Here is a 27,274-nt window from a genome sequence, read left to right as displayed (position 1 = left end):
CTGTTGACAGTGGTTGTGGCTAGGAAGAGAAGTCAACTTTTGCTGTATTTATTCAAACTTTCATAAATAAGCCTTCTTCCTTCTATCCTAAATAGTCGAGTGGTTTAGCTCATTGAACTCTAAGGTTGGACTGATTTGAATTCAAACCTTGGTCTTTCTGTTTTCTTAAGTGGCTGACTAAGCAGTTAATGATCTAAGCATTAAATGAGAAAAATCCACATAATATCCTTAATGCAATACACAGCATATGAGACTGGCTCTATTAGCATTGCTTATATCTTGGTATCTCTTCTCTCTCCTTGCCCCCAACCCTTTCAAAGCCTGAGTAGACACTAATAAGTGCTTGATGAATGAATAAGGTGGCTCATGGTAAGTTTTTTTCTGAGTGTAAAGAAATATGAAAAGAACAGGCTTAGAGAGGCAGATCTTACCATTTTCACGTTTCCTCCAACTCAAAGCATTTTTCAGACTGTAGATTACACTCAATTAGTGGGCTATAAGTCAATTTATGGGACAGCAACTGACATTTTAAAAATACAGAATAGAAACTATCAAAGTGTAAGTAAGAAGTACTATTACATGAACTTCATTTTGTGGATGTGTGTACTAGGTTGCAAGGTAAGATTAATCGTGGTAAAAATTACATGAGGAAACCCTGCTTCAAGTGCAGCCTTATTCTATTACTGCCTGAGCATGTGGTTCCCAGTCTCTGCTGCCCAACTGTCTGCTAAACATCATGGGCCAGGGGGAAGCACCATCTGATAAAGCAGCCACGTGAACCTATTGGATGGACAAAGGTAACAGTGTCCACATGACAGCATTCTCTCTTCCTGCCTCCCAGGATTCATCAGGATGATCCTGGCACTTGGGAGAATAGGAATCCCAGCCCCATATGGGTTTCCTAGGGCTGCTATAGCAAAGTAGCACAGACAGTAAAGGCTCAGACAGTAAAGAATCCGCCTGCAATGCGGGAGACCTGGGTTTGATCCCTGGGTTGGGATGATCCCCTGGAGAAGCAAAAGGCTACCCACTCCAGTATTCTGGCCTGGAGAATTCCATGGACTGTATAGTCCATGGGGTCACAAAGAGCCAGACACTATTGAGTGACTTTCACTTTCACAAACTGGGTGACTTAAAACAAAAAAGTATTTTCTCACTATTTAGGAGGCTAGAAGTCCAAGATCAAGATGTCATCAGAGTCGGTGTCTTCTGGAGCCTCCGAGGGAAAATCTTTTCCATGCCTCTCTCCTAGCTACTGGTGGCTGCTAGAAATCCTTGGTTATTCCTTGGCTGTGGCAGTTATAACTCCAACTTCTACCTTCTTCATGTTCACCTTGCATCCACTTCCTTCTTATAATGACACCAGTCACTTGATTGTTCATGCTGCTGTTCAGTTGCTACGTCATGTCCGACTCTTCGAGACCTCGTGGGCTGCATGCAGGACACCAGGCTCCTCTGTCTTCCACTATCTTTCAGAGTTTGCTCAAATTCCTGTCCACTGAGTCAGTGATGGTGTACAACTATCTCACTTGATTAGGTCCCCTAATCCATTATGACCATCATCTTGACTATATCTCCAAAAGCTCTATTTCCAAGTAAGATCATATGCACGGTTTTTGGAGGACGTGAACTTTTTGAAAGAAAAAAGCCAATGCAATATCTGTAGCCCCAAAGAGAGAAAGGAACCACATTAATACTTCCTTCTGGAGGAAAATCAGGATGGAAGTGATAATGAAGTCCTTCTCTGGCCTCTGTGCTCTGAGCATCAGACTGGGAGCCTAGAACTCAAGACCCTTGGAATAGAAGGGACAAATTCTACTCCATGGAGCCTGTATCCACAGCTTTGGAACAGCTAGACGGGTTTTCCTGGTTGGTAATAAGATTTGGGCCATTGAACTTCCCTGGTGGTACAGTGGATAAGAATACACCTGCCAATGCAGAGAACACGGGTTCAGTCCCTGGTCTGGGAAAATTCAACAAGCCATGAAGGCAACTAAGCCTGTGTGCCACACCACTGAGGCTGAGTGCTAAAACTACCAAACCACAGAGCCTGAGCTCCGAAACAAGAGAAGCCAGTGCAGTGAGAAGCCCGTGCACCACGGTGAAGTGCAGCCCCCGTCCACCACATACAGAGAAAGTCAGCGTGCAGCAGTGAAGACCCGGTGCAACCAAAAGTGAAAAATAATTTCAAAAAGCGCTTGTACCATCATCTTTATCACTGACCATTATCAGTCTATGACCATTATCATAGACTGAAGGTTTTTGCTTGGGGGACATTGAGATCACAGCCACCATCTTCTCATATTATAGTTGAAAAAACTGAAGCCCAGGGAAGCTAAATTTGTTTCCTTAAGTCACATGGTTGGTGAGTGGCCAAGTGAGGTCAAGAGCCCAGCACTGGACGCTGCCCAATGCCCTTCATCCATTGCTATTTTTTTTTTCTAAATACTTAATTCTAAAAACAATGGTGGCACCTACAGGTGGCTTGCAGGAATAGAGGAAAATTCCGTTCTTTCACAATGTTCAGTCTCCTCACGAAGGCACCTCAAATTTTTAGAAAATATATTATTTGATAAAGATTGTTTCAGTCTTATAAAAGTGTGAAAACAATGCATATCAGCATTTTAGAAAATTCTGTGAATTTTTGTTGTTGTTGAAACATGTCACCTAAACTGATGCAATCTGCTTGATGCAGTCTGTAACTCTTGCAGCTTCGGTCCATGACCCTTAGTTACCCCTTCCTTTCCAACCAGGCTGTCCCCCACAGGCCCCTCCAATAGAATTCGAGAGTCTCACGAAAGAGTGACGAGACCCACCGCTGTCTCCTGAGTGTCTACCATGTGCCAGCCTCCGTGCTAAGTGCTGTACGTGAGTTATCTCATTTTTCCTTCCAACAGTCCTTTGAACAAGGAGGTTCTGTCTGTTTTAGTGGGTGGGGAAACTGAGGTCAAACCTCAGCCAAAACAGGCATTTTTTTTTTAATATAAATGTTTCTAGAAGGAACACACACTGTCCAGTGTCACAGGCCTCATCACCTCCCGTTATGGTTATCGCATTCACATAAAAATAATATAATATCTACAATATAATACATACTAATATAATTTTATCTTATAAACATAAGATAATATTTTATTTTATTTTCTAAAAACATATTTATTGAGATAATTCACATATCATACCATTCACCCATTTAAAGCATACAATTCAGTGGTCTTCAGTATATTCACAGTCAATTCTAGAACATTTCCATCACTCCATAAAGACTCCTTGTTTACCCTTTAGCTATCACCTTTCTATCTTTCCACCCACCACCAGTCCTGTGTGTGTGCGAGCTCAGTCACTTCAGCTGTGTCCGACTTTACAACCCCATGGTCGATAGCCTGCCAGGCTCCTCTGATTATAGGATATCCAAGGCAAGAATACTGAAGTGGGTTGCCATTTCCTCCTCCAGGAGATCTTCCCAACCTGGGGATTAAACCCATGCCTCCTGCATCTCTTGTGTCTTTCTGCATTGATAGGTGAATTCTTTCCTGTGCCACCTGGGAAGTTCCCCACTAGCCCTGAGTAATCATCAATCTACTTTCTATCTCTGTAGGTTTACCTGTTCTAGACATTTCATGTAAATGGAATCATGCCATATGTGACTTTTTGTGTCTAGCTTCTCTGACTTAGCGCAGTATTTTCCAAGTTCTATACTGCCTAGATCCATGTATCTACACTGCATTTCTTTTTATAGAAGAAGTATTTCATTGTATGGATACACCACATCTGGTTTATCCATACATTGGTTGATGGAAATTTGGAAGATAATGCTTTCTTAATACTATATGCTAGTCCCTGTTCTAAGGGTTGTATCTCATTTAATCCTCACAACTTTTATCAGGTGTTATTATTACCTCTATTTTACAGAGAAGGAAACTGAAGCACAGAGAGATTATCTAGCTTGCTCAAAATCACACAACTGGAAATAGTGGCTTGGCCCTTAAGTTTCTTTGTAATTCCCAGTGGCACATGACCCCTGTCTTTATTGGAGTCTTTAAGGACAACTCATATGTACCTGAGTCTACTCCTGTATCCCTACATGGAATCCAAAATGGCGCACCAAGAGCCTCCCATCCTCATTACCCACCTCTCCACTCCCCACCCTTCCCAACTACCCAAACTTGACTCTTTTTCCAAGCTGCTCAATCACCCTCACACTCAGGAACATTTCAGAAAACCACTTTCACAGTACAGACAAATACCTTTATTCAACAATTGATGTTTGGTCAACAAACCCATTCAAGAGGTGTCATCTGGGCTCTGTAAAATCCTCATTATTTGGGGCCTCACTAATTCAATATTTGTGATCTTTTCATGACACTGTGCTGAAGTAGCATATGATTTCATTAGTAAACATTTCTTCACTATGAATTACAAATTCATAGTGTAAAGAAGATTGTAGAAATCATGTTTAAATAAAGTGTTCTCAAGCCTTCTCAAAAATCGCAGAAATCTTCCCCCCTCCCCCACAAGCAACCTAAAGCTGACATGCAAGTTACACACAACTCTTATCCATTCTCTAAGTATAAGTCCCCTAAAGACCTTCCAGGTAACCTTGCTAAACAAGGTAGTGACAGGAGTCATCACACATGGCTGCCTCCCTTCAAAATACACAGTATTTCAGGCTGATTCTCTGATTCTCCAAATCAGTCCTGATCCTCAGCTTCACTTCTATGGAAAGGCTTGTTTTTGCCAATCAGACATTTAGATTCCCTCTTGGAATTAGGTAGTGAGCCCCAGATTCTCTCTTGGACCACATCAAGTGGAGAAAGATTTTAGTTCAGATCCTAGGAGGGAACCAGCAAGAAAGGGCCCTGCGAGAGGCAGAAATTCTGAGCTTGAAGACCCCCCCTTCTATTCATGAAACCATCACTTTTCCCAGAGAGAATTTCTGCCTGGCAGAAAAATCTGAGGACACGGGGGAGAGCCTGCAACCAGCCCAGACAAGTGCTCAGTTCCTTTGGCCTTCTACATCCTGGTTGTCTTTGATCTAGGCATTTCCTGTGGTCCAGCAAGTGAAAGGGAGGTGGGAAAGGCTGCAGTGGAGAGAGTCTGCAGACGCTCATGCCTTCAAAGTGAAACTTTCCACTTCTTTCTAGAATCTTAAGCCCCAAATCATAAACCTGTTCAAGCTGTCCCAGTCTGTCCCAGTTTAGGGGTTCAGTTCAGCTCAATTCAGTCACTCGGTTGTGTCCAACTCTTTGCAGCCTCATGGACTTGCAGCATGCCAGGCCTCCCTGTCCATCACCAACTCCTGAAACTTGCTCAGACTCATGTCTATCGAGTCAGTGATGCCATCCAACCATCTCATCCTCTGTCATCCCCTTCTCCTCCTGCCTTCACTCTTTCCCAGCAGCAGGGTCCTTTCCAGTGAGTCATGTCTTCACATCAGGTGGCCAAAATATTAGAGTTTCAACTTCAGCCTCAGTCCTTCCAATGAATATTTAGGACTGATTTTCTTTAGGATTTACTGGTTTGATCTTGCAGTCCAAGGGACTCTGAAAGTTGCAGTGAGATTTCAGTCTTCTGCACTTTCCCAGGGGACACCTTTCATCCTATCTGCAGAGCAGCTTCAGTGCCATCCCATGCAGTGAGGTGCCTGGGAGAGAGAAGTGTGTATGTACATGCTTAGTCGCTCAGTCATGTCTGACTGTTTGCAATCCCATGGACTAAAACCTGCCAGGCTCCTCTGTCCATGGGGATTCTCAGAGACCTGGCAAAAGGCAGAGGCTTCTGACCCACTGTACCCTGGCTTCCACTATACCACCAGCTCCACTGGAGTGGATGCAGAGAATACCAGACAGGGAAGCCAGACAATCACTAGGTTGAGAAGGATTTTGAGGGTTAGCCGGAGAAAGAGAGAGAGAGCTGGGATCGATTAGCAATGTCTGCTGTGAGCTTGGGAAGGAGAGCATAGCCACCTTTCTCGCCTTATATTTGCCACTTCTGACATAGATCTCCAAAATCCTCTTTGGCTCAGATCTTGTACGACTTTCTGAGTCTTCTTTTCTGGGTTTTCTTTACCTTCTCTGAAGACCTATCTCAAAGTCTGTTCCCACCCATTGGGAATTGACAGTGGTCTGCAGACAATTGCTTATAGAGTTTGGGGCATGCCAGTTAGAGACCCCCAAGGCCAGTTAGATACCATCAAGGCCAGCTCTCCACCTTGAGACTGGAAATAAGCTCTAAAGAACGTCTCGCTCTGTCAACACTGAAAAATCCACAGGGCGTGAAGCACAGTCAGGCAGATGACTGCATTAAAGTTTATCTGCCATGAGACTGTTGCTGGGCATAGCCCCCATCTGCATGGTAGAGGCATGGGGAAAGTCAAATACCCTCTGAAAAAATTGTAAAGAATTTCGAGCAGAGGCCTGCTGGGAATAGGGGGGTCTCCCTGCCTGTAAAGCAGAAATGAAATAGTGCTTCCTTGGAGAGGGGTGGTTGAGACCGTGCAGTGAGGTAATGCATACAAAGAGCTCAGCACAGAGCCTGGCACCAGTGCTCAGTGCCCAATAAATGTGATTCAGGGTCCACAGTATTATTTTTCTCTAGGGTCACCCTCTGGTGGCAGTGGGCCTAAGGATATTAAATCTACTCTGAAACCGGCTCTCCCATCAGCAGGGCGGGAGCCTTCGATCTCACCACCAGGGCCCCGCGTTGGCCAGTTCCAATAACACGATTAGTCATTTTTCATTCCTGAGATGTCTGCCCATGGGTGGGTGCATGTGTGCAAGTGTGAGTGCGAATGCGCCTCTCAGAGCAGGGAAAATCCATATTCTCTCTCTTCTGACCGAATTAATCAAATAAATCTTCTGTAAGGAGCTGCTAAATGAATCACAGATGGCTCTGCCCTTTTACAGGTTGCAGAAAGCACCCGTTACAGTTCTTTTAATTTATCAGAGGAAAAAAGATGCCCTTGTGTGCCCCTTCCCGCTTACAATAATAATCAGAACCAGTCTATTTTCCAAGGGTCCGAGACTCATTTTCAAAAAATGTGTATCAATAGATGTAACAGCGGGAAGATTATTTTGCCAAGTTCCAGCCTCCAGCACGGCAAAGGTGCCCTGGCTGGGGAGAGCGTTTATAAAACCACATTTAATAAAAGAGAGTGTTATATTAAGTATGTTTGCTAGTGTATTTAAGCATATGGTTTCCATATCAGGCGTAAAGATGGCAAACACATGCTTTACCTTCTTTCTAACCTTTCTTAGAGGCGTCCTTTCTAGGGGGTGGTGGGATGGGAGGCTCTGGGGTGGATGTGAGCAAATGTGTGTTGTTTTGTTTTGCTTTTTACAACTCTGGCTCACATGGAAAAACACTGAGGAATGTTCAGGAAAACATGGGAAGACTCTCTGCCTTTGCTACTTATGTAATTAACCCAAGAAACTTGCTTTTCTTACTTTCTTCAACTGTCCCAACATTCTCCCAGCTCTCTCTTGCCTCCTCCCAGGCACTGGGGGCTGGCTGACTTTAAAGTGTGAATCAATTTCAGCTGCAAAGAACTTGAGCTCCTGGATTTTAAACATGAACCCCTTGGTAAAGCAAGAGCTCAGAAGATGGCTGCCTGGCTCTGTGTCCCTGAGTTCTTGTTTTCCAGGGAGACATCCAGCTCCAGGATTCCTCTGCCTGTTGTTGCTGCTGCTGTTTTTATTCAGTCACTCAGTCGTGTCTGATTCTTTGTGACCACATGGTCTGCAGAACACCAGCCTTCCCTGTCCTTTCCTATCTCCTGGAGTTTGCTAAAACTCATGTCCATTGAATCAGTGATGCCAGTCAACCATCTCAAACTCTGTTGCCTCCTTCTCCTCCCGCCCTCAATCTTTACCAATATCACGGGCTTTTCCAACGAGTCAGTTCTCTGCATCAGGTGGCCAAAGTATTGGAGCTTCAGCTTCAGCATCTATCCTTCCAATGAATATTCAGGGATGATTTCATTTAGGATTGATATTCTGCTTTTTGGTGTTTAGGCTGAGTATTGAGGATTTGATGCTTTTCTTCAGATCAGAGGCAACAGGCCTATAGGCCTACGGTCCCCAGAAAGGTAGCCAGGAAAGGTCTCCCACAGCCCACTCCCCTAAAACAGTTCCAACAATCCCTCCATTCTGAGATAATCCCAGAAGCCAAAATGCCAAACTAGGAAGGGGACTGGGTTGGGGCGTCTGCAGTGAGGCCGCCATGCCCACCCCCACCAGCCCAAGCAGATTTGCCGGAGCGAGTTATAAATCTACTGGTACCATTTCTTTTTCGTCACTTGCCTAATCCTGTGCCCTTCGTTTCATGTGCTGTAATTATTAACATCTGCTTTCTGAGCCTGGCCCGCATGGAGTTTGCAAAGGCAGTTTTCAGTCCAGAACAATGGTGACAGCTGTTTCATTTAGCCTAGGGCCAGCACTTCCTGTTCAGTCTACATCTGCCCTCCTGTGTCCAATTTCTGATTCGGGGTTTTCTGTTTTGTTTTCTGGGTTTTTTTTTTCCCTTCGTCTGACCTTACTATATGTTTAAGAAGAATTTCTAACTTAACACTCCAGCTAGTATTTCTAGCACATATGCTTATTAGATTGGCGACAGCCAAAGAGAGAGATAGGAGAAAGCCAGGACTGTCTTCCACAGTTAACAAGGTGGAGGGCAGACAGAGGCACAAAGGAGGTCTGACCATGAATCTAGGGGACCAGACTCAAGGAAATTTCTGGGCCTTGAAGTTGAAGTATAGGCTGACCTCTCTGGAAGCTAGGCACAAGAAAAGAGGCCTTAGCTCCCCTATCTCCTCCATAGCTTATTTGGTAACAGGTCACCCAAACATACCTCTGAGGGAACCATGTGTATCAGGGTGGCCAGCAACACACAGCAGCCCTTCTTCCTTGGGAATCAAGGAAGCTCGTCAGGTGAGGCAAGATTCAGAGGCCCTCAGTTCACTTTTTCCCACTGAGTCTCCAGCAGTGCAATACAAACCCTTCCTGATTTGTACGGGGAGGTCCATTGGATGGGAAAGGACCGTACTGCCGTCAGGCAGTGCTCGGTATTTATTGCCAAACAGGGCGAAACCCAGTCTCCACTTGGATGAGAACTGCAGGGGGTGGAAGTGTCCTGTGGGTGCACAAGGCAGAGTGTGGAAAGCAGGAATCACCCATCAGAGGCTCCCGATCTCCAGAGGCTGCCTCTGCCTCTCGCGGGATCTCTAGTGTGTGTCTGCACCTCTCGCGGGTCTCAGGGCATCAGGACTGGAGATCTCGCAAGAGCTGATGCCCACCTCACCCCCTTACAGCTCTTAGCAGATGAAGAAACTAAATGCCAGGGAGAGGGGGTGCTTTGCTGCGGTTGTCGCTTGGTCGAGCTTGATGCTATTGGACAGAGAAGCAAATGAAGGTAAATCTGTGCTGCTTCCAGGGGCTTGAGGCTTTCCCACCATTTCTACATGAAACCTCTCTTTCAATCCCAGACCCTCTCCACCCTTCTCAGTGGCTCACAGGAAAAGAGATCAGGACCCTGCTCCCAGGTAGGAACAGTGAGGTGAGTTGGGAAGACCCCAGCTTGGCTGTCAGTACCGCAAACCCAGTCCAGGACCGCTTCTGGCTGCCAGAGTCAAGTGCTGAACTCAGCACTTGAGAAAAGAGTTCGTGCTGGCTGGACACCTGGGGGTCACGGATGTTCTTAACCTGTGACCTAGGCCCTGTGTCTTTGCAGGAGCCAGAGAACAGAAGGCACAGCTCAGGTGTGAAAGAGATGCAGTTGAGAGGGCCCTTCTCCCCCAGAATCCCCGCCAGATGTCAGGGGTGCAGAGTCGGGAAGGCCCTGGACCGCACCCCCAACCCCACCCCAAGAAGACCCAGCCCTTCCAACACTCAGCTTGAGCCTGGAGCAGCCCAGAGGCCACTCCAGCAGGCACAACGATCATCAAGGACTATCCCTAAAGTCTAGAATCAAAGGAGCTGATGGATGGTCCACAGGAGGCTGGGTCCTGTCCAGGTCCACCCAGCTCTTCCAGGAATGCCAGCCCCGCCCCTTTCCCTGCCCCCACTCACCGTCTCCCAGCCTCATCCTCCCCCTTCCCTTCTCTCTCTCTCTCACTTCTTTTCTTCTTAAAGTTAATTGCAACTTTTTTCTCAGCGCCCTGATCTGGATAAGCCACATCTCATTAGAAAAAGATTTAGCTGGAGCCAAAGCAGCCTGGAGAAGGAATCCCTAATCAACAGAGAAAAGATTCGGGTGTAATTGCTCTCTCCCGCCATCCTCCCCCTCCCTCCTCCAATCTTTCTCTGCTCATTAATCTGAAAAGAAAGTCACAGTTGAACGTCTTGGTGTTCGAGTACCTGCTGCTGTGGCAAACAAATCCAAGTACTTGGGGTTTTCTTTTGTGGGGGTGTCTGTATGGAGAGCTTTGGCTGTTGTGTGTAGGAGTAAAGCATTTTGCTCTTGGGGGTGTATAGGAAGCACCTTTGTTGGGGGAGTAAAACTCTTTGGGGGTGTGGGAGTGTGTGTGTGTGTGAAGTGCTTGGTTGTGGGGAAAGTGTGAGTGGGTGTGTGAACCCTTTGGTTGTTGGAGTGTGTATGTGTGTGAAGCTCTTTGGTATGAAGTGCTTTGATTATTGAGAGGGTGTGTGAAGCTCTTTGATTATTGAGAATGTGTGTGTGGTGGGGGGAAGCCCTTTGGTTGGATGGGGCAGTAAAAACTCTCGGTGTGTGTGTAAAGCATATTGGTTGTTGGGTACATGTGTTGTGGATGTGGGATATGGTTGCGGGGTATGGGAGTTGTTGTTGGTCCGTGGGGATGCAATGGAGGCCTTCAGTTGTTGGTGTGTGCTGGTGTGTGCATGTGGTGCTTTGATTGTTGGATGCATGTAAATTCATTCACATGGCCTAGTAGCCCCTTTGATGGTTTCCTTTCGCCCCAGCTAAATCCCAACGATGCTTAAATGGTGACACATAGAAGATGAATTTAGAAGGAAACCATCTCCCCATGTAGGGAGAGGAGGTGGGTCCCTACTTCCCCCAGAACCTCTGGAGAGCCCAGGCCCCTGTGTTTCAGCTACCTTACCTGTGATCCCCACTCTGCCTCAGTCCAACTCTTTTGTGACCCCATGGACTGTAGCCTGCCAGGTTACTCTCTCCAGGAGATTTCCCAGGCAAGAATACTGGCGTGAGTTGCCAGTCCCTTCTCCAGGGAATCTTCTGGACCCAGGACTCGAACTTGCATCTCCTGCTTGGCAGACATATTCTTAAATGAGACAAATTATGGAAATTAATAATGATGTGCGCATGTCAAGTGCTTTGACGCTCCTGTTTCCTTTACTTCGTTGCATGCAGCTACTGGAAAAAATTTTAATTACAATGTGGCTTGCACTTGTGGCTCGTGTTATATTTGCATTATATAGCACTGACCTAGAATATAACACACCCTTTCACAAATACTGGTATTCTCCTTTAACCAACGAGCAAACCAGCTCAGGTTGAGTGGCTCTGGCCAACGACACCAATTGCAGAAGCCAGAATTCATGAGTGATCCTGGCTGGACAGTCTGCTACTTGATGAAACTCCTAAAACAAGAGCTATATTGTTGTGACACAATCTTACGCAGAGTGTTTAGTGCCAGCAGGATCGAAGTGCATCTGGAGTTTGGGGAAAATTAAATAAAGCCTGTGACTCGGAGATGAAGAGGTTTTCCTGACACTTGCCAAGAATGTTAAGGTGCAGGGTGAGTAGTGCTTTTGCAGGCTTCCAGGATCCCTGCATGAACTTGGGTCAGTCCCTTCCCCACTCTGGTCCTCAGTTCTTCCATCTGAAGAGAAGGGGCTGGATTAAATGTTCTCTGCGGCCCATCGGGGTCTCTGGTGCCTCTCAGCAGATTCCCATCCTCCCGGGGATTAACAGTGAGCTTGTGAGCAACGTGCTGGGTCCTGGGGCAAATAACACATCTCTTGTGTCACCTGTGAGATGCAGAGAACAGTGTAGACTTGGAAGTGAAGCTCTAAGGATTAATGAGAAAATGCAGGTGATACCCGCAGCACAGTCGGGGCACATAGGAAGCATAAATGCTAGCTCTTGTTGTCAGTAGAGCAGTAAGCAGGTTGACCAGCTTGCTGGGATAGTTCTGGGTCAGCAGACTCAGATTTGCAAGCAGTATCTATCTCGGATCCTCCCCTTAAGCTGTCACATTCTGAGGCTGAATTTGATCCAAGGATCACCTTGAACTTGGCTTTTGAAGGGTTTGTTACCGCTGCAATTCAATTCCCTGATTGCATGGGTAACAGAAGCACCCAGGAAGAGGACAGATTGGCAGGGGTCCAGAGGACGTTGGAGCAGAGGGAGACTCAGGTTCTTGTAAGAGGGCATCTTTGGAAATGTTCAGAGGAAGGAGTGTTAATTCTTAGTGTCATTTCTGTCCTTTGGTAGTATAGCAGTCACATGTCACTTTTCCATTCTTTGGAGGACTGATGCAGATCCATGACCGTAAGCTTTCTTCACTGCTTTTTTTTTTTTTCCCACCGTGGGAGGACTCTGACTTCAGTTCTTCCCAACAGCTGTTTTCATTTTTTCATCCCTGAATTGTGTGTAAACAACCTCCGATAGTAGATAAAAGCTTTATCAGCTCAGCAGCTCACCTCCTACATACAGCCTCTTTCCCATGAATACGAGTCTGTGTTAGGAGTAAGTTGGACTTGATTTTGTCTGCTGGCTGTTGTTACCTTGGACTTAATTGGGAGGAATCTTGGGTTCCGTGTGCAAGCTCCCCACTGTCTAGCGTTCCTCGGCCGCCATCTGCTGGGTAATCCTGGCATGACATAGTCTCCTTGGCTGGCGGGCTAAGGAATGGAGTGTCTTGCATTCAATCAATAAATATACAGCAGGAACTGTGTACCAGGCGTAGTTCCAGGCACTTGGGATTCATTAGTGAACAAACAGACAAATATCTCTTTTCTTTTTAGCACTGAAAATATTCCACTATCTGGAATATTGGGTGGATTTTTGTTGTTCAGCCACAAAGTCGTGTCTGGAATGTTATTTATTCACTTACCTACTGAAGTGTATCATGGTTGTTTCCAAGTTTTAGCAATCATGAATAAAACTGCTATAAATATTTCTGGGCAAGTCCTTCTGTGTACGTTGTCGGTGTTTTGGATTTGGGCCATTTCTATAGATATGTAGTAGCATCTCGTTTTAATTTGCATTTCTGAGGTGGTATATTATGTGGAACGTGGTCTCACATTTTTTGCCATTTGTATATCTTCTTTGCTGAGATCTATTCAGATCTTTTGCCAATTTTTAAATCAGATTGGTTTTTTTTTCTTATTGTTGAGTGTTAAGAGTTCTTTGTATATTTAAGATAACAGTCCTTTATCAAATGCATTTTTTGCAAGTACTTTCTCCTCGTTCTCTTGACATTACCTTATCAAGCAGAAGCTTTTAATTTCAATGAAGTCAAGCTTATCAATTACTTCTTCATGGATGGTGCCTTTGGTATTGTATTTTAAAAAGTCATTGCCACATCCAAGGTCATCTGGATTTTCTCCAATGTGGATCTGCTCTTTTTCTAGTTTTATAGTACGGAAGCTTAAATGATTGATTTTTTATATTTCTTCTTTTCTAATACATATATTCAGTGTTACAAATTTCCCTCTAAGCCCTCTTTTCGCTGCATCCCACAAATTTTAATAAATTGCATTTTCATTTCATTAAAATATATTTTTAAATTTCTCTTAAGATTTCTTATTTGACTCATGTGTTATTTATAAGTGTATTGTTTAACCTCCAAGTGTTTAGGGATTTTCCGGCTTTCTGTCTGTTGTTAATTTCTAGTTTAACTCCACTGTTGTCTGAAAGCTGATGTTGCATGATTTCCATTTCCTTTAAATTTGTTAAAGTGTGTTTTATGTCCCAGGATGTGGTCTATCTTGGTGAATGCTCCATGTGAGCTTGAGAAAAATGTATATTCTGCTGTTGCTGGATGAACTTGCTTATAAATGTCAGTTTTATGAGGTTGACCGAAGGTACTGTTGACTTCAACTATGTCCTTAATGATTTTCTGCCTGCTGGATCTATTTTGACAGAGAAGTGTTAGAGTCTCCATTATATTGTTGGATTCTTCTTTTTCTCCTTATAGTTCTGTTTTTGCTTCATGTATTTTTATGCTCTGTTATTAGGCACATACACATTAAGAATTATTATGTATTCTTAAAATGTTGACGATTTTATCATTATGTAATGCTTGTCTTTATTCCTAATAACTTTCCTTGCTTTGAAGCCTAATCTGTCTGAAATTAACATAAGTATTCCTCCTTTCCTTTAATTGATGTTAGCCCAGTATATTTTTTTCCATCCTTTTACATTTAATCCATAAAAGTGAGTTTCTTGCAAACAACATATAGTTCAGTCCTTTTTTTTAATCCATTCTGACAATCTCTGTCTTTTAGCTTGAATATTTAGATCATTGACATATAAAGAGATTATTGATATAATTGAATTAATATATACCACATATGTAGGGATTCCCTGGTGGCTCAGTGGAAAAGAATCCACCTGCGAATGCAAGAGAACCATGATTCAGGTTCAATCCCTGGGTGAGGAAGATCCCTTGGAGAAGGAAATGGCAACCCACTCCAGTATCCTTGCTTGGAAAGTCCTATGGACAGAGGAGCTTGGTGGGCTATAGTCCACGGAGTCGCAAAAGAGTTGGACACGACTTAGTGACTGAACAACAAATACCATATATGTTACTGTTTTCTGTTCATTGTCCTTGTTCTTTGTTTCTGTTTTTGTCTTCACAATTTGTCTGCCTTTTGTGGCTTTAACTGAATATTTTCTATAATTTCCCTTTTGCTTTTCTTAATGTATCAATTACCAACCAGTCCATTCTAAAGGAGATCAGTCCCGGGTGTTCATTGGAAGGACTGATGCTGAAGCTGAAACTCCAATACTTTGGCCACCTCATGCGACGAGTTGACTCACGGGAAAAGACTCTGATGCTGGGAAGGATTGGGAGTGGAAAAGAAGGGGACGACAGAGAATGAGATGCCTGGATGGCATCACCGACTCTGTGGACATGAGTTTGAGTGAACTCCGGGAGTTGGTGATGGACAGGGAGGCCTGGCGTGCTGTGATTCATGGGGTCGCAAAGAGTCGGACACGGCTGAGTGACTAAACTGAACTGAACTGAATTGATACTTCTTTAAAAAAAAATCATTTTAATGGTTGCCCTTGAATTTGCAATATAGATTTAAAACTACTTCACGTCCTTTACTTTCAAACACCATTTTACAGGTAGTGCAAATACCTTATAACAACAACAAAAATAACATGTAATAACAAAAACAACAAAAAAAGTCTCAACTCTTTCCTCTCATTCCTTATATCATTAATATCATTCAATTTGCTTATATGTAAGCACACATGAGTGTATGTGTATTGGATTATATATCCTTATGTATAATGTAATACATTGTAGCTATTAATTTGGACAGACTACATTCATAAGATCCATTAAGAATAACAAAAATAGCTTTTTTATTTTGCTTTACTTATTCCTTTTCCAGTGCTCTTCCTTTCCCCATCTGAGTTTCTGATCAATATAATTTTTCTTCTCTCTGAAGAACTTCCGACATTTCTTGACAGTCAGTTCTACTGGTAACAAATTCCCTCAATTTTTGTTTATCTGAGGAAGTTTTTATTTCTTCCTCAGCTTTGAAGGATAATTCCTCGAGTATAGGATTCTAGACTGGTGGGTAACATTCTCTCAACACTTTAAAATGCGCTGCCCTGTCCTATTCCTTCTTGCATGTTTTCTGAGGAGAAGTTGGAATAATTCTTGTCTTTGCTTCTCTATAAATAAAGTGCCCCCCACTGCTTCTTTCAAGAGTTTTTTCTTTGTCTTTGATTTCCTGGAGTTTGAATATGATGTATACTGTGTGTCGTTTTTTTGTTTGTTTGTTTGGGCATTTACCCTGCTTGATGTTCTATGAGCTTCCTGTGGTTTGGTGTCTGTCATTAATTTGGAGAAATTCCTAGTCACTGTGACTTCAAATATTGTTCCTATTTCCTTCTCCTTTCCATCTCCTCTGGTATTTCCATTGCATTTATGTTACACCTTTTCTAGTTGTCCCACAGCTCTTGGATATTCTGTTGTACTTTTTCTAGTCTTTTTCACTCTTTGCTTTTCCATTTTAGAAGTTTCTGTTGAGATATTCTCCAATTCAAAGATTCTGTCATCAGCTATGTCAAGCCTATTAATGAGCCTATCAAAGGTATTCTTCCTGACTGTTACAATGTTTTTTATCTCCAGCTTTTCTTTTTGACTCTTAGAATTTTCCCACTTGTACAACCCATCTTTCTTATACATTGGTTTCTTTTTCTATTAAAGTCCTTAGTGTATGAACGATAATTTAAAAAAATTCCTGGCCGGATCATTTAAACGTTCCTGACTCAGATTCTGATGCTTGTTCAGTTTCTTCAAATTGTGTTTTTGGACTTTTAGTATGCCTTGTAATTTTTTTTTTTTTTAAGCCAAACATGACGTACTAGGTAAAAGGAACTACCTTAAAGAGGCATTTAGCAATGTATTGGTAAGACATGCAGGGAGGGGAAGCATTCTTTAGTCCCATGGTTAGGTCTCAGACTTTTGGTGAGCCCATGCCCCTGGTCTGTGAACTTCACCAATACATTTATTTCTCTCCCTCAACTTAGGTGAGACAGGATGGCTAGAGAACACTGAAGTTAGTATTTTCATTCTGGAAGGCTAAAAAAGCTGAAACTGAGTATTTCTCTCCACCCAGGTCAATTAGGCTCTGATAAAACCCCAGCAAGTTAGTCTCTAGTAAATAGTTTTGCTTGAGGACAGGCTTGTTAAGAACAGAGCTCTCCCGCACATTTCAAAGTGGTTCCTTTTACCATCCCCTGCTGGAAGCACAAGGGGATTTTTCTCCATTATCCACTGGTGGATCCTCTGAAGAGAAGACTCACAAAAACATAGGGACCCCCATGTCTGTGAATTAAACTGGTGGAGAGTTTAATTCACAGACTTGTCCACACTGAGCCTCCAACTATTTGTCAATTACAGTTCAGGTTTTCCTACCACTGCACTGATTTCTGCAGAGGTTTCTGCTCTGTTAACTTGTGATTTTCTGTATCCTCCTGTTTGTTTCTCCAATTTTTGGAGCAGAAATTTGCCTCATTCCTCTGATGAATATAAGAATATTTGTTGATATTTCAGTTTATTCAGCTTTTTATTTATTATGATGCTGTGGCAACCGCTAAGTTCCATAGATGGCAAACCAGAAACTAAAAGTCTCTTTGTTTTCTTTTCTTGTACTGTTTTTGTCTGGTTTGGGTACAACAGGGTAATACTAGCTTCATAAAATGAGTTGGAAACTATTCTCTCTTCTATGTACTGGAAAAGATGATGTAAATTTTATGTTAGTTATTTTAAGTGTTTGGAAGAATTCTCCAGCATATAACTGAAGATTTCTTTTTCAGAAGCTTTTAAAGTTACAAATTCAATTTCCTTAACAGCTATAGGGCTATTCCAATTATTAATGTTATCTTGGTTGTGTTTTGGTAGTGTTTGAGGAATTGATCCATTTATTTTAAGTTGTTGAATTTATGAAACATAAATTTGCTCAATGTATTCACTTATTACCTTTTTAATGACTGCAGGATTCATAGTGACCCTTGTCTCATTTCTGATATTGACCATGTATGTCTCCTTTATATCTATGTCAGCCTTGCCAGATGTTTATGAATTTTATTGATGTCTTTAAAGAACCAACTTTTTGTTTCATTGATTTTTCTCTATTGTTTTCCTTTTTAAATTTCCATGATTTCTGCTCCACCCTTTAATATTTCCTTCTGGTTACTTTGGGTCTGCTGCTGCTACTGCTAAGTCACCTCAGTCGTGTCTGACTCTGTGTGACCCCATAGACAGCAGCCCACCAGGCTCCCCCGTCCCTGGGATTTTCCAGGCAAGAACACTGGAGTGGGTTGCCATTTCCTTCTCCAATGTGTGAAAGTGAAAAGTGAAAGTGAGGTCTCTCAGTCGTGTCCGACTGAGTGACCCCATGGACTCAGCCTACCAGGCTCCTCCATCCATGGGATTTTCTAGGCAAGAGTACTGGAGTGGCTTGCCATTGCCTTCTCCATACTTTGGGTCTAATTTTGCTCTTTTCCTAGATTCTTGAAGTGAGAACATAGATTTTTTTTATTTGAGATGCTTCTTCTTTTCTAAAGTGGTAAACATTTCATGTTATATATATTTCCCTTTCAGTTCCACTTTAGCTGCACCTCACATTTATTGATGTATTCTAATTTTCATTTAAATTCTATGTAATTGTTTATTTCCTTTGGATTTCCTCTTTGCCTCCTGGGTTATTTTGAAGTGTGCTACTTAATTTCCAAATATTTGGTGATTTTCCTGTTTTAATAATTCTCTCCAGAAGCACAGACTTTTTCCATTTATCCTACCAGTATGTCATTAATGATGAGAACAGGACAATAGTTTGTGCTCAAAAAATGAATATAAATGAATGATCTAAATACATAATTTAAAAATCAGTAAGGAGAAAGCTCGGAGAAGGCAAGCCACTCCAGTACTCTTGCCTGGAAAATCCCATGGATGGAGGAGCCTGGTAGGCTGCAGTCTGTGGGGTCGCTAAGGGTCGGACACGACTGAGCGACTTCACTTTCACACATTGGAGAAGGAAATGGCAACCCACTCCAGTGTTCTTGCCTGGAGAATCCCAGGGACGGGGGAGCCTGGTGGGCTGCCATCTATGGGGTCGCACAGAGTCGGACACGACTGAAGTGACTTAGCAGCAGCAGCAGCAGCAGCAAAGAGAAAGCTGAAAGTCAGAGAGGGGAGAGAGAGGCATCAGAACATTTCAATGATGATTACTGCTGAGTGGGAAAATATAGATGCCTTTTTCTGGTTTGTTTTCAGGTTTTTCCAAATTCTCTGTGATGAGCATGTACTACTTTTATAATCAGATAAAGGAAATATAGAAGTGGAAGCTACTCATTCTGATGATTCTCACTCCCTCTCGAGCAGGTCAAATCAGGCTCTAAATTACTGAAAAAAAAAAAAACTGAAGATGAGAGGAAGAACCACAAAAAGACCCTGTAGAAGGTCCTGGAGCTGAACTGACCCCAGCACCCCAGGGAGACAGGTAAGGACCCTGCCAGCCATTCCGGGTTCCCAGGTGGCTCAGTGGTAAGGAATCTGCCTGCAATGCAGGAGAAGCGGGTTCGATCCCTGGGTAGGGAAGATTCCCTGGAGGAGGGGATGGCAACCCACTCCAGTATTCTTGCCTGGGAAATCCCATGGACAGGGGGACCTGGCCGGCTATATATAGTTCAAGGGATCACAAGTTCAAGGGATCACAAGAGTCAGACAGAACTTAGTGGTTAAACAACAAACAAGCAGCCATCTACTTCCATAACCTTCTGAGACTGCTGCTACAGAAATTTTGTCATGACCATTTTGAGTCACAAGGGTCAATTTCGCCCTTCTTTTCTCACCCCGGCCCCCAAAGGTCCCTAGAGATCTTGTGAATTAATGTTCATCCCAAAAGATCTGGTTTGCCATTAGAAATGAAACATCTGTTCACTAAGTCCAGCCTTCAAAATTCCTTTGACAGTTTGTTTTGAGGAAGCAGTATTGGCTTTTGCTTCCAGGGTTCCTGGTGTGCGAAAGATTACAAAGAGTAAGACGGAACAGAGAGGAGACACTGTCTTCTTCAATGTAATTGTCTTTTACACCTTTAGTCACAGCCTCCTCATGTTTTTTGAAGGCAATTTCTTTGAGAAGCTGAGCAGACAAGACGATTTGATGGTAACCCCAGGCGCCCATGGTCATCACCCAAACAGTTCTCAGGTGTGGAAAATTTCTGAAGATGAGTGAACATGCTTTTCTACTTATGAAAACAATCCTGAGAACTTGGTTTAAATTTTTTTTTTCATTCAACTTGGTTTAATTTTTTTTTTTTTTTCATTTCATTTTTCATTAGACCTGGAAACTTTTTTCACCATTTCCTAGTTTTGAAGTGAAGCAACTTGCTGTAAGGTCAGGAATTACCTGGGGGCCTCGGATTGGGCAAGTATATAACCTGATGCCTTGGGATGGTAGAGGGTACCATTCCTGGAGGATGCTCCCCACACAATAGGAGGGGAGTGTGGCAGCAGCTACATTCTCCCTGGAGCTGAGCCAAAGAAGGCATCGGAATGAACAAGCATATCTGTATCGACTTATCAGAGTATTAAAGAATAGCCAAGGCCATGAGAATCCAGAACATAATGGCATAAACTGATGGAGTTATGGGGGAGAACAAGAAACCACACCCCAGTAACAGTTCATATCAAATAACACAAGCAATTTCTGTTTTGAAATGAGCCAGAGATAGAATATTGTGATATAAACCAGTCTGTCCATTTTAAAAATCATTTGATTTCCATCATTCCTGGGCACCTGATTTGACTTTTTAAAAAAATTTCTGATTTTGTTGCTGTTGCTGACTTGACCAACTTGAACTGCGTGTATCAAAAGGCATAGATATGTTTAGTCATTTGATTTTTATTGACACTTACTGTTCAGTTAAATTTAAAACATCAATTTGTTCCTTCAGGACTGTCCAATGGAGACCACCCTTGCCAACTATGGAGACTGTTCACAAAACAGTTCAGGCTCTCTGCTTTCTGAGTGTGTAAAGGGTCTGCTTCCCCATGTGTAAACTTAGATGTGGTCATGAGTCTTGCTTTGGCCAATGAAATGTGTGCAAAAGTGACACTTTGGGCAGAAACCTCAGGCCAGTGTGTAATTCACTCCATCTTCCCTCTTCTGCTGTGGTTGTGGATGTGTGTGTCAAGATGAGGCCATTCGGTGGGACAAAGCAGTTAGGGAGTCTGGGATGGACATGTACACACTGCTTATATTCAACATATATAACCAACAAGGACTTACGGTACAGTACAAGGAACTCTGCTCAGTGTTGTCTGGCAGCATCAGTAGGAGGAGAATTTGGGGAAGAATGGATACTGTTTTATGTATGGCTGAGTCCCTTTGCTGTCCACCTGAAACTCTCACATGGCTAATCAGCTATACTCCAATATAAAAAGACAGTTAAAAAGAAAAAAGATGAAGCCATTCTGAGTCCTAAAACAACTGTATCATGCAGATCACCCCTTGCTGACCTGTAATGGACCGGTAGCATGAATGGGAAGCATTCACTGGGTAAAACTGCTAAGATCTGGTGGTTGTTACTGCAATACAACCTAGTCCATCCTCGTGATGTGCACATGCAGACATGCACGCACACGCACACTTACTGAGTACCTATGCGTGCAAGAGAGGGACCCAGGGCCATGGGTGAAGTGGGGGGAGGGGGCAGGGGCGCAAGGTAAGATACAATTTCTGTCCCCAGTTTACAAGCAGGTTTGGCAGATCAGATAACTAGACAGCATAGCATGATAATGACACGAGAGGACAGTTCAAGGGCAAATGGCGAGATGTTTGCGTGGCTGCAGCCTTAAGAAGGAATTAGTTGGTGGTGTCTAGGATGAATGCACACTGGTATCACCTCTTGGCCCCTCCACCATCTCCCTCTACCCTTCTCACCTTGCTCTCGGCCTGGCCACACTGAACTGTCTGTATCACCAGACTAGGTTCCTTCCGCCCTGGCTCCTGGTAAGGTTGAGACAACATGGGGGACAGGGTGAGTGCTCAGCAGAAGACTGGAAACAGGGAGGACAGTGAAGCTGAAATGGGTATTCCTCTGGCTGCCTTCTCACAGGTCTGCTCCAACTGGCTGCACCCCTGGGCTGAAATCTCAGCTCCCTCAATGACCCTCCCCACTTGACCGTCTGCTTGCAGATTTCCATAACACTCTCTTCGCTCGCTCCTTCAGGTCCAAGTGTGGTAAGTCAGGGATTAGCCTCAGCATCCTCCACTGCCCACCTTGGTTTTTCTGTATCCCACCCACATCTTTGTAGATGGCCTTTTTTTTTAAAGGAGACTCTAAATTTTCCAATTTGAGCACGCCATCTATCTCCTGATAGACCTCCGAACTAATTGTCTTGCTTGGGGGAGTCAACAGTAGAATAGAAATGATCATGTTTGTCTTTTTATAGGGTCAGTTGGTAAAAGAGGCAGGACACTTTAAAATGATCAATCCTCCACTAAGAAATGAATTTTTAAATGACTTTGTTTCTCCCACCCAAACTGGAAAAGTCCACTCCAAAGCAGAAAAGGATTGCAGGCAAAGCACTGGCCTCTATGCACCCAGGAGGAGCGAGTAGACCCCACAGAGCCTCTGTCTCACAAAGCCTTTTGCAAACGTTGGGGCCACAGGACACCACCAGGATGTCATGTCACCCCCAAGGAGCTTGTCTGGTCCAAGGGAGAATTCCAACCACTGTTTTCAACTTGAGCCTGAGGACAGAAGCACAATTTCTAGCTGCTCATGAAAAATTCCAGACATTTCTTTTGGGTTCCCATATATAGCACAGAGGGCTTCCCTGGTGGTTTAGACAGTAAAGAATCTGTCTGCAATATAAGAGATAAGGGTTCGATACATCCCTGGGTCAGGAAGATCCCTGGAGAAGGAAACAACCACCCACTCCAGTATTCTTGCCTGGAGAATCCCAGGTACAAAGGAGCCTGGTGGGCTACAGTCCATGGGGTCACAAAAAACTGGACACAACTGAGCGACTGATACTAACTAACTATGTAGCATAGGACCGCTTGGGAAAGAGATACCACTGTTTTGCCATAACCCTACCCACTGGGAATTGTCCTTGTCCTGTCCCTGGGATTCCTATGTCCGATTCACAGAATGTATTCATTTGCTGGTTGGTGGGTTGGTTTTCCCCGTGGAAACTAAAGGAGACTTTACAAGAGTTGGGCTTGGGAGAGTTCTGGGTTCCATTTTCTATTCCCCAACCCGTGTTGGCCCTGGCTCCTTCGCTGTCCCCAGCTCTGGAAGGGGCAGCCAGGAGGAGCCTGGCAGCCAGAATGAACAGGTGCTGGACTGAACCTGGGAGGCGGGTCCACTCAGGCATTCTAGGGTATAAAGTTAGAGGAAGTGCAGACAGCAGTTTGGAAGATTTAGGAGTTCTTGGGCTATACTGGGTTTTACTGCGTTATCGTTAACATGTGTTTGTGTTCTCTCCTGAGCAGGTTAAGGGGTGGGGAGAGTGCAGGGAGGGTGTTCCTGGGTGCTAGGTCTGCCCAGCTGGGCAGATGCAGAAAGATGCGGAAGAGGGGGAGCGGAGATTGTCTGGGCGTCTGAGCATCCCATTTTCTCCCTAAGTGCCAGAGGGTGCATGCCACAGCCTGGGGTGGTACCACAGAGGGGTGCTTAAAAGTCACAGCAGTACCACTTGCGTTAACAGCTCCCTTGAATTAAAAACACTTTTCCAGGAAACAAAGACTGATTCCATCCGCAAACAGCAGAGGTTTCTCATTACCCTTGTGGGGAGAGGCAGGACTGTTGAGAAGAATGAGAGTCTCAGGAAAGGAGCAGGGCAATCCTGTGGCCAGAAGGCACAGTGTGAGCGCACACCCCGGGGGCTTCGTCCGTTTGGTCAGACCCCGGGAGCACTTTCTGGAGTTGGGGAGAAACAGTGACTCTTCCGCCGCTGGCTTCTCTTCCAGAGGTGACTGAACTGTGGCTTCCCTGTAGCAGTTGCCCTTGTGCATCGCTCTGGTGTTTTAATGCACACACAGCCCCTGCAGATCTTGTTGAAATGCATGTTCTGATTCCGTAGGTCTGGCCTGCGGGTTTGCACTTCTAACAAGCTCCTAGCTGAGGGTGATTTGCTGGTCCACAGAACCCACTGAGAATAAGTAACGAGGCATGGAGGATGTGCCTTGGCTCAGCACCACTTCCACTTGCCTCCGGATGGCTCTAAAATGATAGTGAGTGTAGCCGATCCAATTCGACAGCCTGGGAAGTTTGGTGAAATGACCCAAGCCTTGGCCTGGTGACTGCGGGACTGCAGCAGGAGCTCCTGCAGACTCCCTGGCTCTCTTCCCTAAGAGTGAGCCATGTCAGGGGCAGGTTGGGGTCAGCCGTCGCCAGGAAAAAGAGACTGGTCACCAGGCACAAGTGTGTAGGGAGCGTACCTTCATGAATTCACCACATCCCTGGACCCTGTTGCCGTTGTTCAGTCGCTCAGTCATGTCCGGCTCTGCGACCCCATGGACTGCAGCCCACCAGGTTCCTCTGTCCTTGGGATTCCCCAGGCAAGAATATTGGAGAGGGTTACCATTTCCTCCTTCAGGGGTTCCTTCCCAACCCAAGGATCAAACCTGCATCTCCTGTGCCTCCTGCATTGCCTGCTAACAGTGGCTCCGCAGTAAAGAATCCCAGGATTTATGGGTTTCCAAACTGCTCCCCCCCAACTAACACACCTAATCATTTCTTCAACAAACAAAATCATTTTATTTCTTCAACAAACTCTGAGTGAGCATCTATTATCCCAGACCCAGCACCCAGAACTGGGGGTTCTGATAGAGAAGCAGAATATGTCCTCATGAAGTTTTCTGCACAGCCAGACCCTGGGAAGGGATCTGTTTCTCAAGGGCATATGACTGATGTATGAAAAATAAAGCTGGGGTTTTATTGGGGTTTCCCAGGTGGCAGTAGTGGTAAAGAACCCACTTGCCAATGCAAGAGATGTAAGAGACACCAGTTCTATCCCTGGGTAGGGAAGAGCCCCAGGAGAAGGGCATGGCAACCCACTCCAGTATTCTTGCCTGGAGAATCCCATGGACAGAGGAGCTTGGTGGGCTGCAGTCCATAAGGTCACAATGAGTCAGACATGACTGAAGCAATTTAGCACGCACACATGCTTATTTATTATAATATTTATAATTACAATGATAATAGCTTACATTTTTTAAAAGCCTGGGATATACTTGCCATGGTGCTAAACTCTTTACATGGATCATCTCATTCATCCTCACAACAGCCTATGTGGCAGGTACTATTATTAAATTCACTTCAAAGATGAGGAAACTGAAGCTCAGATAGTTTAGGAAACTTTCCAAAGGATACCAGTTAGTGAGGAGAGGAGCTGGGATTCATGCCTAGGCAGGGCAATGCCAGTCCAGGCTCTGAGCCTCTATCCCCATGGGCTGGGTTGGCACTTCTGCTCATGGGCACGTCCCCTCCCTGCAGGGAGGGTCCCTGGGAAGTCCAATGAAAGTCAGTGGCTGCTGCTGCTGCTGCTGCTAAGTCACTTCAGTTGTGTCCGACTCTGTGCCACCCCATAGACAGCAGCCCACCAGGCTCCCCCATCCCTGGGATTCTCCAGGCAAGAACACTGGAGTGGGTTGCCATTTAAGTGAGCTCAAAATCCAATGAGTGGAGCATTGGCTAATGGGGATGATGTTAACCACAGAGGCATCACACTGTAAAACTTCATGTATCTAATGTACCCATCTGCCTGAACGGACAGACCTTCAGCACATACCACTCAAGTTTCTGGCCCAGGGGCCCTCTTTTTCCCCTGGGGAAAGGCAAGAACACACTACTTGGCTTTGCTAAAGCTTGCTGTCTCTTGCCTGGGTCTGCTTAGCTGTACTCACACACACACACACATACACACACTCACACATGATCATGCACAACCACAGGTTCATACACCCACATACATGCTCATACTCAGGGGCATCCACACACATACAACCACACACAATAGCACACATACACACATACTTTCATACTAACACACACACATGCTTCTGAAGACCACATTCTCCTTTGGATGTGTTAATACTATGAATCTGGTAAAACAAAGTTCTTTGCCCCTCTCTGCTCTGAACTATTGTATTTGTTTCATAGTTTAACTCTCAGAAGACTATCTTATTTCTCTGAACCCAAGTTTCATTGGAACCCCTCACTTGGTCCATGATTTCTTTCCACTTTTAAAGCCCCCATGTTGCGTGGCCCCTTCCCTTGACACCCGGGTATCAGATAAAAGAAGTCTGAAATGGTCTGGAGTATTGCTGGTTGTTTGTTTTAAAAATATACTCTTAATAGCTTCATCAGTACCATCTTTCTAGATTCCATATATATGCGATAATATACAATATTTGCTTTTTCTTTCTGACTTACTTCACTCTGTATAACAGGCTCTAGGTTCATTCACCTCAGTAGAACAGAGTCAAATGTGTCCCTTTTATGGCTGAGTAATATTCCTTTGTATATATGTACCACAACTTCTTTCTCTTTTCAACTGTTGATGGACATCTCGGTTACTTCCACGTCTTGAAAGTGAAAGTGAAAGTCACTCAATCATGTCCAACTCTTTGCTACCCCATGGACTAAACAGTCCATGGAATTCTCCAGGCCAGAATACTGGAGTGGGAAGCCCTTCCCTTCTCCAAGGAATCTTCCCAACCCAGGGATCAAACCCAGGTCTCGCACAATGCAGGTGGATTCTTTACCAGCTAAGCCACTAGGGAAGCCCAAGAATACTGGAGTGGGTAGGCTATCCCTTTTCCAGTGGATCTTACTGACCCAGAAATTGAACCGGGGTCTCCTGCATTGCAGGCAGATTCTTTACCAGCTGAGCTACCAGGGAAGCCTTTCCATGTCCTAGCTATTATAAATAGTGCTGCAGTGAACAGTGGGGTATGCATGTCTTTTTCAGGTATGGTTTGCTCAGGGTATATGACCAGTCATGGGATTGTTGGGTCGTATGGTAGTTTTATTCCTAGTTTTTTAAGCAATCTCCATACACCAATGGAGATGCAGACATAGAGGACCGACCTGCAGACAGAGGAGGGGAAGGCGAGGGTGGGACCAGTGGAGAGAGTAGCAAGGGAGCACACACATTCCCGCACGGAAAATAGAGAGCTGGTGGGAATTTGCTGTGTGACTCACGGAGCTCAAACCAGTGCTCTGTGACAGCCTAGAGGGGCAGCAGGCGGGAGGGAGGTTCAGGAGGGAGGGACATATGTACACCTATGGCTGGTTCATGTTGATGTGTGGCAGGAACCAACACAATACTGTAAAGCAATTATATATACTTCAACTAAAAACACATAATTTTTTTTTAAATTTTAAATGCACTCTCAGTGGGAGGTTGGACCCCTTTGCATTCAGTCTTCATTCATCTTGGGGGCTGCTGCTTGGTTTTTATGAGGAGACACTCTCCTAGTCTACTTCCATTTAACCCTACAGTGGCTGACCTCGGCTCTCCATCCCCATGTAAGCCGGCCGTCCACTGCCTGCTGGGCCCATGGTGC

The 27,274-nt window shown here is 44.4% G+C and overlaps 1 long non-coding RNA gene across 1 annotated transcript in view; it reads left to right on the top strand.

The window, feature by feature from the left end:
* Positions 1 to 27,274, top strand: part of LOC148776035 (uncharacterized) — a 106,159-nt gene that overhangs the window by 32,415 nt on the left and 46,470 nt on the right. Inside the window, exon 2 of the long non-coding RNA XR_016038804.1 lies at positions 19,073 to 19,190. This is a non-coding gene — a long non-coding RNA (uncharacterized LOC148776035). The remainder of the gene's footprint in view (positions 1 to 19,072; positions 19,191 to 27,274) is intronic.

The sequence above is a fragment of the Moschus berezovskii genome, chromosome 12, assembly GCF_049115385.1.
Source record: "Moschus berezovskii isolate FMDL1 chromosome 12, NW_MosBer_1.0, whole genome shotgun sequence".
Lineage (NCBI taxonomy): Eukaryota > Metazoa > Chordata > Mammalia > Artiodactyla > Moschidae > Moschus > Moschus berezovskii.
Note: the sequence above shows the minus strand (reverse complement) of the source record. Positions and strands in the feature narration are given on the sequence as shown.